Here is a 14378-nt window from a genome sequence, read left to right on the forward strand (position 1 = left end):
AATACAATTTAAGGCAATCTTTCAGCTGTTGAGAATTTACTGATGCATCGACATGAATTTATTCTCCCTGAGAAACATAGATTAATGCTTTGAGATAAAAACAGCCAAGGGACATTGGGAGGCATTTATGTGCAAGGAAAGAAATTGTATCTCCAGGCTATAACTATTTATCAATTTTCTTCCCACTAAAACCTGCCAGCCAGTTTGTGAGTCTGAGATACAAATGAGTAACTCTACACAGAAAAATATTCTCTTTTGGGAAAATTTACTCAGTGAAATGATTACCCATTGATGATGTTTTCCCTGACATCCTCTTCATCCTTATCTGCACTTGCACAGTTACTCTCCAGCTGACTCTTTCTAATTACCATCTCTGCTCTTCAAACAGAATCTCCAACTCTAGAAGTGGTTCGGTTTTTACAAGGATGTTCTTCTACTTCCATTTCCACAGACTTACAGAAGCCGTGTAAGTTTTTATTTTTTAGAAATTATGTAGATTCATAATCCTATTTTGTGGTCAGGGAAAAAGAATACTTGTATTATATTCTCATGTATATTTCAAACTTACGTTTTGTTTATTACTCTCTCATTTCAAACTTCAGAAATGAAGCCATCAAGTAAAGGGGGGTAAACTGGAAAGTAGGGGGTAAACCCTACTTCAGTCAGACCGTTAGCACAGCATTCGATTCATTGCTCCCAGCGTCTCACTCTCCGAATCTGAGTAAGGCCTTCCTATCCCAAGGGGGGTTTGACAGATTTCAGGATTTCTAATCACACAACTGTTATCTCCAGGGGAAAAGTAAAGAGTGCAGGACAGAAGAAAATAGCGAAGACTTTTTGTCTTTTCAAGCTAAGGAAGGTGAGGTCAGCCACTCATTTAGAGCTTTCAGAAAGGCCTGAATCTCTGAAAAGATTATGATTCCTTATAAATGGAGCCAGTACCAAGTTATAAATTTCAAAATGCACAACTTCCATGCATATTTAAATTAAGAGCTGCTCTCTACTATTTATTTATTTATTTATTTATTTATTCCTAAAAATCGGGGTAAGTGTGTCATTGCCGAGCTTTCTTCAGTTTTTGCACCTCTGGCTTTGCTGGTGTCCACTGAGCAACAGGGACCGACAGGCCTGATCTTGGACCTGCCTGTGCCTTGCTGATCTCTCATTCCCTATTGTCTTGCACACAATAGGTACTCGCTTCATGAATGGATTCAGGGTAGGGCTCTGATGTGGCCAAGAATTACTCCTTATATCACTGGATGGTCAGGGGAAGTTGTCAACAAGTTTTAACCATTAGTGCCTCAGTGGACAAAAATTGTGGATATTCTTCGAAGTATGTTATCAGCACCTTTTGAAATTGCCTTTTTGAAGTCTGCTAGCTTATGAGTAGAAGGTTCACCTTCTCCTTCTCCTGAGTAGGCAATCACCCATCTTGTATCTCTAACACATGGCATCAACAGGCCTTCCTTCAAGCATGCATATGACTGAAGGGGTCAGCAGATTTTGACTGATGAATGATATTCCTCCTTTATTTCTTCCTGACTCTACATTTTCCAGGATAAGACAAAGACAAAGACTTTATCTTTATCTATCTGTAAATTTTGAGTCCTTGGTCTAATTTGCCCCAGCGTGTATACCTGAAAAGGTGTGTGTGTGTTCCTTTTCATAAAGACTAAAACACCATTGCTCTGATGGAATACTTTTGCAATAGTACAAATACATTCACAATCTTTTTAGTTCTTTCATTTTCAAAGGATAAAAAGGCAACTTGCTGAGAAAAAGACAATATAAACAAAAGTATATAATAAAGTGCATCCATTTTTTCCCACTTAAAATTTGAAAAAAAGCCAAAATGTTCTTTTGGGGGCCAAATTTCTGTTTGAGAGCTAAAGCGTGCCATTAATAAATGGGTGACCTTGAACTTTAGTTTTACAGAGCCAAAATAAAAAATTACTCACCTCAAGACTCTGTGTGTGTAGAGAACTAGTTTTTAGCCTCACAGTAAATACTGGGTTTAATATCACCTCTCTTGTTTAAAGAAATGTATACTGAGCCCAGTAGTACAAGAATGTAACATTAACAATTTATTAACAATAAATTATACAATGCCGACAAAGTTGGAGGGGGTGAGGAAAAGGAGACTCTGCTCTCATAAATATTTATAAGGTCACTAAGGCAAGTCTAAATGAACCTAAACAGAAATATTAATATTTAAGTATTATAACTTACACTTGGGAGGAAACCATATTATTGATAGTACACTCAAAACCAATCATGTCATGAAAATATACACCCTTGTATAATTTGGCAGGACAGTCCAGAATCCAATCAAACTTTTCATTAAATGGATTTCAAATTTTGCTTTTAAGTGACTTTCATTTACATGCAGACTTTCACCTCTACTTCCTCTTATCTGTTTCAACTACGTTTTCCAAGCTTATGGAATCTCCAGCTCTTGATCTTTTGGTTCATTCCTCAAACTGCAACACATCAGCAATATCTCAACTTTCTTTTGATCTTTATTTTCAAGTTCCTTTGTCGCATTCACCACAAATTTCTCTTCTAAACACCCGCATTCTCTTTAGATCCTTGGTCCTTAAAAATCACTTGCCCTGTGCCCAGGAAGTACGGCTGACTGGTTGATAGTTCTCATGTTGTCATCCAACCGCCTCAGACAGGAAATGTTTACTTTAGCATGTCTACCTAACCCCACATACTTCTGGAAATGTGACAATGCTTGAACTTAAAGGGAAAATTCAAAGTGTGGTAATAGTTCGAACCAACAGAATTTAATGAAAGAGCAAAGAGTTGAACTAGGTAGACTTTAGTTTGAATCACAGAACCACCATTTCTAAGGAGGGGAAATTGTTTAACTCCCTGGGCCTTAGTTTCTTCTTCTACAAAATATTCTTTACATTACAGACTGCCCATGTAGATTTCATGAGATGACATTTACAGCACCTAGCATACTTTCCTATGCATGGTCAGCTGGTCACTGGATGTACTATAATAGGTAACTGTTCTATTAAAACAGTTAACTTTAGGGTTCTCAGGATGCATCCGCACACCCCTTACGCCTTTCGTTCTCAGTGTCATCACGAGGTCTGCCTATTTGTGCACAGTTACAAAAATCTTCCTGTTAACGTCTATCTTTCCAAGGCAAACTGTTTCAATGCTGGGTCATTTCACACTTTAACTGCTACAAATTTATTCTGGCTAGTTTGCGCATCTCTGAATTACTGCAAATTGTACCAGGAAAAGATCTTTTCCAACCACGCTGGCCCTACACCCTTTCTCCTAAACCTTATCTTCTGCTACAGCCAGATCTCTAACTGAAGAATGTGGTATGGGAATGCTTCAGAGCATCTGGAAACGATAACTGGAGGAGTAGGACCGTCCAGGTCTCAGGTGACCTCTGACTCAGCATGGCTGACTTCCACATAGACAGAAACAGCTTTTTTTTCCTCTCTGCTGAGTTAAATACCAAGAAAGTGAGCTCCATCAAACACTACCTTCAACCACCACCACCAAAAACGTACAGTCCATATGGCAATCGATTCCCAATTCCAAATAGGCCTTTAAAAACATTCAGCTAATTTCTAAACCTGTACTCTTGTAGTTGCCTTCTTTCCATTTATCTTGCATTACAAAGCATCTGAAAGTTATGGTACGTCTACATGTACCACACAGACTACCTCAATGATGTGTATTCTAGTTTTGCCTATCTGAGCAATTAAAATAAGTCACTCTCACTGAAATAAGTCTCCAGTAAGCGCCATCATTGAGCACCATGCCGTCACATTTAATAGGGTCAGTCAGACAGCATATTGCGGAAAGGAAATGAGTAAGCTCAATAAATAAATTACACTTTTAATGATTTTGATACAAATTAAAACTACAGACAATCTGTATTCTATTGGGAAAGTAGTATCCAGACTCTTGAGCTCTCTACTTATTTTTGAAGTAGGGACTCTCCAGGGTCCTATACTGATCTTGATCTTGGAGACACCAGCCTCAGGCAGAGATTTGGGAGGAAATAAAAGAGGGACCCAGAAAGCTGGGACTGGAACCAGAGACAGGTTTTTTCAAAAACGTGAGTTTTAGAGTTGAGCAGCCAGCCAATCGCTCGGTACCTGACATGGAGCAACGAGCCTGGATACATTGCTTTCTTCTGTTTTGTGTGCCTAAAATAATGTCCCACATGCATCATTCAGAAATAGTTACTGAATGAATACATGGCTCTTCACAGGGCCCTGGATGTGTAGGCAACCTTTTAAAATAAGGATCTTACGACAGAAGCTGGCACAAGGTTTGTGGTGGAGTTTTGCTGCCAGAGACCAGGAACTGGATCCTTGAGTACAGAGGGCACTTGTTCCACAGAGGATTTCCTACGTAGCTCTCCATGCTTAGGAATCTCAGACAGATTTTTTAATGTCCAGAGAACCTGAACTACCAAATTTAACTCCAATGTAATATCTAATCTTCATCTCAGGAAGTTTTGCCCCATATCTCATGCACATCAGTTTATAATTCAACCCCTTCTTCTCTTTCTCTGAACCCTGGGGAAATATTTTTGTCTATAGTGCCTTTACCTATTTGGAATGAAGTCACCATTTGTTCTTTACTCCAGGCTACCTCCAATGTGCTGGTTACTGGTTATTAGCTATTATGTCTAACCCTTTAATAATCTTTCTTACTCTTTCAACATTCTCCAGGATTTTAATGTCTAAAATCCCAGAGCCCAAGCTTGGACACAATATAAGGTCTGTCCAAAAAAAGTCCAGCCACTATGAATATAACAAGAATGGTTTGCATGACTTCGATGTAACCTGGCAGTCAAGGAGAGTGGACTGGAATGTGTACTCACAGACAACGATGACTTCACTGGGCTAGTCAGTGGGGGCAGTAGACGCTGCTGAGTCACCATGTGAACTGTGTGGCCATCACATTCAAAATGACTGACCAAGTAGAGCAACAAATCTGCGTCAGATTTTGAGTTAAGCTTCAACACTCCTCTCTGCAGAAACTATTTGGAAGATTGTGAAGGTCACAGCTATGGGCAACTGGTGATTGGTGACTTCATCTTGGCAAAGATGGCAAACCCTTGGCAAACCCTTCATCTTGGCAAACCCTTGGCAGGGTTTTTGGCAAAACATCAAATCATCCAGGTGACTCAGCCCCCCACCACAGCCCAGATTTGGTGCCCTGTGACTTCTGACCTTTCTCAAAACTAAAATCATCTTTGAAAGGGAAGAGATTTCAGATCATTGATGAGACTCAGGAAAATATAACAGGGCAGCTGACGGGGATTGGGAGAACTGTGTGAGGTCCCAAGGTGCCTACTTTGAAGGAGACTGAGGCATCGTTGTCCTATGTACAATGTTTCTTGTATATTGTATCTTCTTCAATAAATATCTCTTTTTCATGTTACATGGCTGGATGCTTTCTGGACAGACTTGTATGTTGGGAACGGCTGGTGGAGGCTAACATTGAATTATTATCACCATAACAAATCACTTTATACTTCCTATCCAATTTACATAGACTTTCATCAGCTTTTGTTTTAATTATTACATGCTCCATTTGTAAGGTCATCTTTTTCCACAATTTCTGAGGCAGTCATCTTTTTTTAAAATTTTTTATTTATTTACCTTTAGAAGGGAAGGGAAGGAGCGAGAGAGAGAAATATCAATGTATGGTTGCTTCTCGTACATCCCCTGCTGGGAACTGCCCCCTGCCTGGGAACTGGCCTGCAACCCAGGCATGTGCCCTGACTGGGAATCAAACCTCGATCTTTTGGTTTGCAGGCCCGTGCTCAATCCACTGAGCTATACCAGCCAGGGCTGAGGTAGTCATCTTTTATATCAGGAATTCATAGACCTAACTGCATTCCCTAGCTGCGTATATGCAATTTCTTTCCTCAAGTAATTACTTTGTGTGACTCCAAACTAAATCTTTATTCCTAAACATCATAATTTTAACCCAGTGCTAAGAACATGCAAACAATCCAAACATGGTATTGATACCTGAAATCCAAAACCAAACTCATTCTCTTTATCATCATCTCTCCATCCCCAGATCTGCTTCTTCTCCTAGGTTCTGCTTGGGTCTCAGCACCACTCCGTGCCCACGTTTCAGGGATCAATCATTTTTACTCTGTCTTTTCTCTCACTACGTACAGCTAGTTGGTTTTCAAGTCCTGATGAGTTTAACCTTCATGTCCTGTTGAGTATATCTCTTACCTATGACCCTTCCTCTCTATTTCACTTTACTACTTGAGTTCATGTACTCAGCATCTCTATATTTGACTACTACAATAGCTTTTGCTGTTTTTCTTTCAATCCATCATTGCCGCCTTTCTTGAAACATATCTGATGTAATTTTTTGCCTTAAAAATCACATTATTTCTGGCCCTGGCTGGTATGGCTCAGTGGATTGAGCACGGGCCTGTGAACCAAAGGATCGCGGTTCAATTCCCAGTCAGGGCACATGCCTGGGTTGCAGGCCAGTTCCCAGCAGGGAACGCATGAGAGGCAACCACACATTGGTATTTATCTCCCTCTCTCTTTCCCTTCTAAAAATAAATAAATAAATAAAGTCTTTTAAAATTAAAAAAATTACATTATTTCTATTGCTTAATACACATCCAAGATGCTGACATCACCTACTTTTCCACTTTCCACCTCTTTCCACTTGTCTTCCTCCTCCATTCCTCCCTATTTAAATCCTACACCAAGGATGGCAAATGAATCCATTTTAATGAATGGGAAGTGACCACCTGAAACAATATGGTTTAAGAAGTACCAGGACAGATTGGCCATGCCTACCACGAAGGAGTGGTGGCAATGGCAGCATCTGCAAAAGACCATTGCTTTTCATCTTACTGCATAAATTGAATATTTATATTTTCCTATAGGAATATAGAATATTTTCCTTTGCTTTGGTACCCCATGACTTTTATATTCCTAATCATGGATACTGCTCCTCTTTTTTGATGTTCTCACAGTTATCTTTTAAAAAAATATTTAAAAAAATTTTTTTTATTTATTTTCAGAGAGAGGGGAAGAGGAGAGAGGGAGAGAAATATCAATGTGTGGTTGCCTCTCATGTGTCCCCCGCTGGGAACTGGCCTGCAACCCATGCATGTGCCCTGGCTGGGAATCGAACCGTGATCCTTTGCTTCACAGACCCGTGCTCAATCCACTGAGCTACGCCAGCCAGGGCTAAAAATAATTTAATAAATGGTATTTTAACAGAGGGTAGGCACACAAAAACAATCAGGTCCACACCTTACCTCATATACGAAATGTATGTCAAAGATCAAAGACAAATGTTAAAAGGCACAGCTATACATGTTCTAGAATGTAACATGAGAAGAATTCATTTATAGTCTTGGAGTGGGGAAAGTCATTTTAATTATGATTTAAATTCCTGAAATCATAATAGAAAGATTGGTTACATTTAACTCTCTCAAAACCAAAATCACCTATATGGTAAAAACAAGCCAACAACTAACAAAAAACTCCACAATGTTATAAACAAATACAGAAGACTGGGAGAATCATTAGCAACTCATACAAAAAAGGTACAATACTTTTCATACATGAAGAGCTTTTAGAAATCAACAAGGAAATTATTTACTAACAAGGAAATTACTAACAACCCAATGTAAAACTGGGCAAGAATACTCAGGGTGCTGTGAGGAGGCAAGACAATGCCTGCCTCTAGGAAGCTTATCAACTAGCAAGGTTGAGATAAATACATTTATAATCATAAGGCAGAATGTGGTCATTGCCTTAAGAGTCACAAATAAACCAGCATGGGATTTAGAGTGAAGAAGAATTCTTAAGAGTATTAAATATCTGAACAATTCAGTAGTTGAAAAGGGTTGTGAAAGACTGATGTGATTTTCCCAAGAAAGGGAAGGGTATTTAATTCAGAAAATCAACCCTAAAACACCAATCCCAAAGAACATATGCACCCCAGTGTTCATAGCAGCACAATTTACAATAGCCAAGAGTTGGAAGCAACCTAGGTGCCCATCGGTAAATGAATGGATCAAAAAACTGTGGTACATTTACACAATGGAATTCTATGATGCAGAAAGAAAGAAGGAGCTCCTACCTTTTGCAACAACATGGATGGAACTGGAAAGCATTATGCTGAATGAAATAAGCCAGGTGTTGAAGGACAAATACCATATGATCTCACCTTTAACAAGAAGCTAAACAACAAAACAAACAAGCAAGCAAAATATAACCAAAGACGCTGAAACAGAGAACAGGCGGACAGTGACCAGAGGGAAGAGGGGAGGGAATTTCAGGGGAAATAGGGGAGGGATTTAGATATAAAGGATACATGGACAACAACTGAGAAGGGTGGAAGTGGGAGGGAGGAGGGAGCACGGGGGGGTGGGTGGGATGGGAGTAATAGACAGAAAACTGTACTTGAAAAATAATTAAATAAAAAAAAGTGTATCAGGAAAAAAAAAAAGAAGAAGAAAATCAAAGGCCTGCGGGGCCAGAGGCAGGTTACGGACACAGTGGTCTCGCATTATCTGAAGGAAACACTGCCCCACCAGACTCCCCTGTTGATGCCTGAAACTGTTCACAGTGTTGAACTTTATATACACATACTATGGTTTTTCCTATATGTACCCATGTATGATAAGGTTTAATTTACACACTAGGCACAGTAAGGGAACAATAACAAAACAGTAACAAAATAAAACAGTAATAATGATAAACTGCAGTAAAAGTTTTGTGCACCTCTTCGCTTTCTCTTTCTCTCTAGTAACTGATCTGGTAGCCGAGGTGGCCACTAAGTGAAGAACGGGCAGGCAGAGCACAGACATGTTGGGCGAAGGAATGATCCTTGTCCAGGAAGAACAGTGTGAGATTTTCATCATGCTACTTGAAGCGGTTCATTCTTTAAAACTTGGGAACCGCTTGTTTCTGGAATTTCCCGTTTAATATTCTCAGACCACCATTGACTGGGGCTGAGACGGTGAACACGGGGAGACTACTCTGTAAGTGAATGGATTGCCAAGTGGACACTGATTAAAAGCAGGATCTACTGACTTCTGGTAAAGATGGGGCATAGGCAGACATGACTTGCCTCTTTGCACAATCAGATCAAAATTACAACTAAATCTTAGAACAACCATCACTCGGGAATGTCAGAAATTGAGCTGAACGGAAGTATGACAACCATGAATAGAGCTGAATGGGAAGTCTGACAACTACGGAATTAAGGAAACCACAGCCATCCAGAGAGATAGGAGGGGAGCAGATGATGAACGGACTGGTCCCACACCCACGCGGATAAAAATTCGGAAGGGGTATATTGGGAGTGAGGAGTCCCAGACCTACACCAGTCCCATACTGGTGCCCATAGACCAAGATTCCATGGCCAGGAAGATAAATCCCCACAACAGCTGGCTGCAAAAACTGAAAGAGATTGAGTCCGTGGAAAAAATGGCTGGAGCCCCAAGCAGTTCCTCTTAAAGAACCTGCACATGGACTCACCTACTCAGACTCACTCCCTCTAAGCTCCAGCACCGGGGTAGCAGCTTGAAAGACACCACTGGTATACAGGAAGAAACTGAAGTGTCTGACATCAAGGCAAGCAGAGGCCATTGTCCCTTCGCTAAACGCTCTCCCAAAAAAGCAGGCAAGCTGGGGCCATGTCTGAAACTCCATCAACCCAGCAAACACTGTTTGACTAGTCTTGGAGATCCCCAGAGGCTCCACCCCACCCAATTTACCCAAGCTGCTTTTCCATAAGAATGACTGGTCTTAGCTCCTAAATCCTACCGAACAGCAACAGGTGTTTTCAGTGAGCCCTAGAGGCAGCCAGATTAGATACACAGCTCAACTTTGCCTGGAAATCTCCAAGCCCAGCACAAGTAGTAGCCATCTCAGATTGCTTTATAGCTCAGGCAGGGTGGCCCAGGGCAAAACAAGGTGGTGACTGACCTTCCCCACACCACCCAGGGAACCCCAGGGCCAGTGCACGCAATGGACAGCTACAGACCATTTCTGAACACCGCCACCTTGGCCCTGCACAGCTGATCCTCCACAGAGGGCTGAGGGTGGTGGTCAGTGGTCACAGCCAGTCCCTAGAGCTGACTGGCCTGGGTAAATCCCTCCCATTGATCTGCCAACAGCAACCAAGGTTCAACTACAAGAGGAGGGTGTACTCAGCCCACACGAAGGGTTTACCTCAAGTACCCAGCTTGGGTGATAGAAGAGGCCGTGACACTAGACCCTACAGGACACTACTACATTAGGGCACACTACCAAGACACAGCACAGAAGCAAAGCAGCTCCATCTAATGACACATAGAAACAAACACAAGGAGGCCACCCAAACGAGGATGGCCCTAATGAAAAAACATATCAAAACTCCAGAAAAAGAGCTAAACATAAAGGAAATAAGCAATCTGTTAGAGACAGAGTTCAAAACTGGTTATAAGGATGCTCAAGGAAATTAGTGAGGAACTCAGCAGCATACAAAAGACCCAGGCAGAAACGAAGGCTACGCTAATTGAGAAGAGAACAATTTATAGGAAAATGATAGAAGAGTGGTGTGTTGCAGCCTGTCAAGGTCTGGCAGGTCCATGGCATTTGGGCAGATGGAAAATATTTTTAGAGCTATTGGGATGTCTGGTATGCCTTTAATCACGGGTGGGCAAGCCATATGTGCTGCAAGCCACACCTCCCTGCATGTCTCTGCATGGCACACGTCATGGCCCCTTGCTCCCCACTGTGGCACTTGTGAGAAGCCCCTACTGCCTTAGGAACTAGAGGAGAACAAAGCTGGCTTCCAGCCAGAAAATTACATAACGGCATAATTCTGTGCATGTGAGTCTACTTCATGTTATGGGAACACTTCAGCGGACCCAGTCTCAAGGCTATGAGAACACTACCTATCAGGACCTTCCAAACCTATGGGAACACAGCTTCCCTTAGTTACCCAGACACCTGGGCGAGGAAACCAGACTGCCTCCACTTACCCTACAAATGGATGAAGACAAGAATCTAATCAATGATTTAGAACACAAATAAGCAAAAAAGCCCCCCCCCCCAAAAAAACCAAAGAAACAAACAACCAATCAGAGCAACAGGAAGAAAATAAGAATCCAAAAAAATGAGGACAGTATAAACAGCCTCTGGAACAACTTGAAGAGGTCCAAGTTCACATCAGAGGGGTACCAAAAGGAGAAGAGAATGAGCAAGACATTGGAAACCTATTTAAAAAAGTAGTGAAAGAAATCGTCTCTAATTTGTTGAAGGAAATAGATGTGCAAGTCCAGGAAGCACAGAGAGTCCCAATTATGATGAATGCAAAGAGGGCCACTCCAAGACACATTAAAATTAAAATTCCAACGTTTAGAAATAAAGAGAGACTCTTAAAAGCAGCAAGAGTAAAGAAGTTAGTTACCACATGGTTGCCAGATGGGAGGGGTGAGGGGGGAAATGGGTGAAGAAGTGAGGGGATTAAGAAGTACAAACAGGTAGTTACAGAATAGCCATGGGGATGTAAACTACAGTGTAGGAAATGGAGTAGCCAAAGAACTTACATCCATGATGCATGGACATGAACAATATTGGGGGGACTGCCTGAGAAAGTGGGGGTCACTGGGTGGAGGGAAGCAAAGGGGGAAAATCAGGACAACTGTAGTATCACAATCAATAAAAAACATTTTTAAAAAAGCACGTTCTAGAGGTTCTTAAACTTGGCAGCACATTCATATTACCTGGGAGAGTTTAAAAATCCTCATGCGTGGGCCATGACACAGGCCAATTCCATTAAAACCCCAGGATGGGTGGTGGAAGAGGGGGAAGGAGAATGGAATGGGTGGAATCCAGGAACCTGCATTTTCACAAAACTGCCTGGATGACAACAACATGGACCAGCAGCATTCCATCACCTGTGACTTAAAAATGCAGAATCCCTGGCCCCACCCAGGACTTACAAAGTCAGAAGCTGCATTGTGATAGTATCTCCAACGATTTTCACATACGCTGTAAAATTTGAGAAGTCCTGCTCTAAAGAACCTGATTGTCTTCCAAGGGAGTAGCCATTCATTACGTAGTATCAGAATTTCCCTGAGGAAATGCAGTCCCCAGTTGTAGGTATTTTAATTTTTCCACTTGCACTGCTGGCAACAAGGCAAATAATCGATATCGGGTGGAAGGCACCAAAAGATGACTGGGGCCTCCCAGGGTGCTGGAGAGGGAATAGTGGATTCGTGGAGTTTGTCTAAAGGCAGACATTGTTTTTATTGTGGATTTTTGGTATTTGCTTAAAAAACATTTTTGAGCTGCAAAAGCATCCCTGCCTACATCACCACATAGCAAAGTTCAGTACGCCCCACTGCTCTCACGTAGGTGGATAGGGGTTTGGGAGCACCACCAGCCCAGAGCTCTCCTTCTCAAGTCCCTCAAGCAAAATGTAAAGGGTATTTTGGCAATAAAGCTATAAGGTTCAGAGGGCTTGGAATGCTAGAGTAAAGCTTATCTTCATGTTGGTAATGTCAAGTCCCTCAATATTTATAAAGCCAGGGTTATAACTGCAATATAAACAAAAAAAGAAAATTTGCTCCCTCATGATCTGTTTGGAAATCTAACTGGCATGAAGGAAACAGTTGAAGACTGTTCCCACAAATACTGAGCTTCTACTTTGTATCAGGTGCTATTCCAACTTGTTTAACTTCATCCCTTGGGTGGTATTTCTAGTCGGCCAGCTTCCTGGAAAGTTTATGTCACTGCTGTTAGAATGAATGATCTCACAAGATAAAAGTGTGGCAGCTTCCGAGCAAGCCACCGCTCAGCAGCAGTGCCTTCCCACCAAGGACCCCTGAGGCTGGGAGCCGAAGAGAGGGAGGCAGGGGAGTTCAGAACTGGTGAAGACTCACTTCAGAGGTCTCTCTCTCTCTCCCCACTGCTCAAGATCTTGACACCAGCTGCAAAATTTTAAACGGCAGTACTAGCACGTGGCTGTCAAAGAGTAATAAATACCAGCAACCATTTTCTCTTGCTCCCATAACCCTTCTATGATCTGCCATTCTTTTTGAACTTGTTTCACTGAGTAATGTTGTAACCGACCTCTGTTGAAATATTACATAAAATCACTTCTCTGGATAATAAACAGATAAAATGCCAATGACAAAACCAGTTTCAAACCTCCATCTGTTGAACCTCCACTGCACTAAAATATCCCTAATTATTTCTGAAAGACACTAGGCATTTTGGGGGGTAAATAATCCATAAGAGCAAAAATAAAAAAAAAATGCTAGAACGAGTTTCTGCAAGAAGTTTTTTGATAGAAGTTTTTTAAAAAGAAATTTCTAAGCACTTCAACTTTTAATTCTCAAAGAATGTAATCACCGAGAACAGCTGTACTATTCCTTTATAAGTTTATAGAGCACGCACTTATTTTGTTTTTAAGCTGTGCACAAGCATGGTAACAAAGGAAGAGAAATAATGTAATGTATTAAGCAAGGCACACAGATAGGACGGAACAGAAGAGTAAACCTCCTTTTGAGTTAAAAGGAAACAAAATATTTTTTCTATCATCAAGATGAAAGAAAGACATCTCTGAACATGAACTATTTTCCCAGCAGTGTGGGGGTGGGGAGGGGGTGCTCTGGGGTGGGGAATAAAAGGGTATCAGGTTAGAAAGAATTGTTTTGGCCCTCGAGAACAGAACTTTGATTTTTATAACAAATCAATCCACTTACAGGATGTGTTTAACTTCAACTGTTGGGAGGGTAGGTACAGTTCTTTCTTCTTTGAATGAACAGGGAAGGCTATCAGCTCACCGCTGCCTCCCACCACAGGAATGTGGGCAATCTCTCTACAGAGCTGTTTTGAAAACCCATAGCACTTAAAGGAGCTGTATCAACAGGTTCCTCCTTCTTTCTAACACTGAGCCAATTGTAAATGCTGAGTGGGAACCTTGAACAAGTTAAATACTATCATAGAAATTCAAAACCAGCTCTAGCTCGAGTGTTTTTTTTTTTCTAAATAGAATCACAATTTATATTTTTATTACTTCAGTCTTTTGAACCCAGAAGTATGGAGCTAACAAAGGGCCATTTCCTCACAGCTTAATACAAAGCATGTTTTAAGGAAAGCCTGAGAGTTGGCCTTGGAATGTTGGTTAGGATAGAGAATTCTTTTCCAGATGGAGCTGCTAATGTGGTTTTTAAGAAAACTCAGAAGACTCAAAAATGTTTTTCTAAGTAATGTAATAAATGCCAAGCATTTTATGTATTAATTATCTAATGCATTTCTATGGCCATTGCCCTTCAACACAAGTTGTTACATTTTCTCTCTAAACCTTTGCATATGTGCACATACATAATTTCC

The 14378-nt window shown here is 41.1% G+C and overlaps 1 protein-coding gene across 1 annotated transcript in view; it reads right to left on the minus strand.

Annotated features, from left to right (window-relative positions):
• The window catches only part of SLC39A10 (solute carrier family 39 member 10), an 88866-nt gene extending 75100 nt beyond the window's left edge, over positions 1-13766 (minus strand). The window contains exon 1 of the mRNA XM_037043725.1: positions 13748-13766. The gene's annotated coding sequence lies outside the window, so the exon portion shown is untranslated. The remainder of the gene's footprint in view (positions 1-13747) is intronic.
• Between the last annotated feature and the right edge of the window lie 612 nt (positions 13767-14378).

Source organism: Sturnira hondurensis, unplaced genomic scaffold (genome assembly GCF_014824575.4).
Source record: "Sturnira hondurensis isolate 20B ecotype Veracruz unplaced genomic scaffold, ASM1482457v3 Scaffold0004136, whole genome shotgun sequence".
Classification (NCBI taxonomy): domain Eukaryota; kingdom Metazoa; phylum Chordata; class Mammalia; order Chiroptera; family Phyllostomidae; genus Sturnira; species Sturnira hondurensis.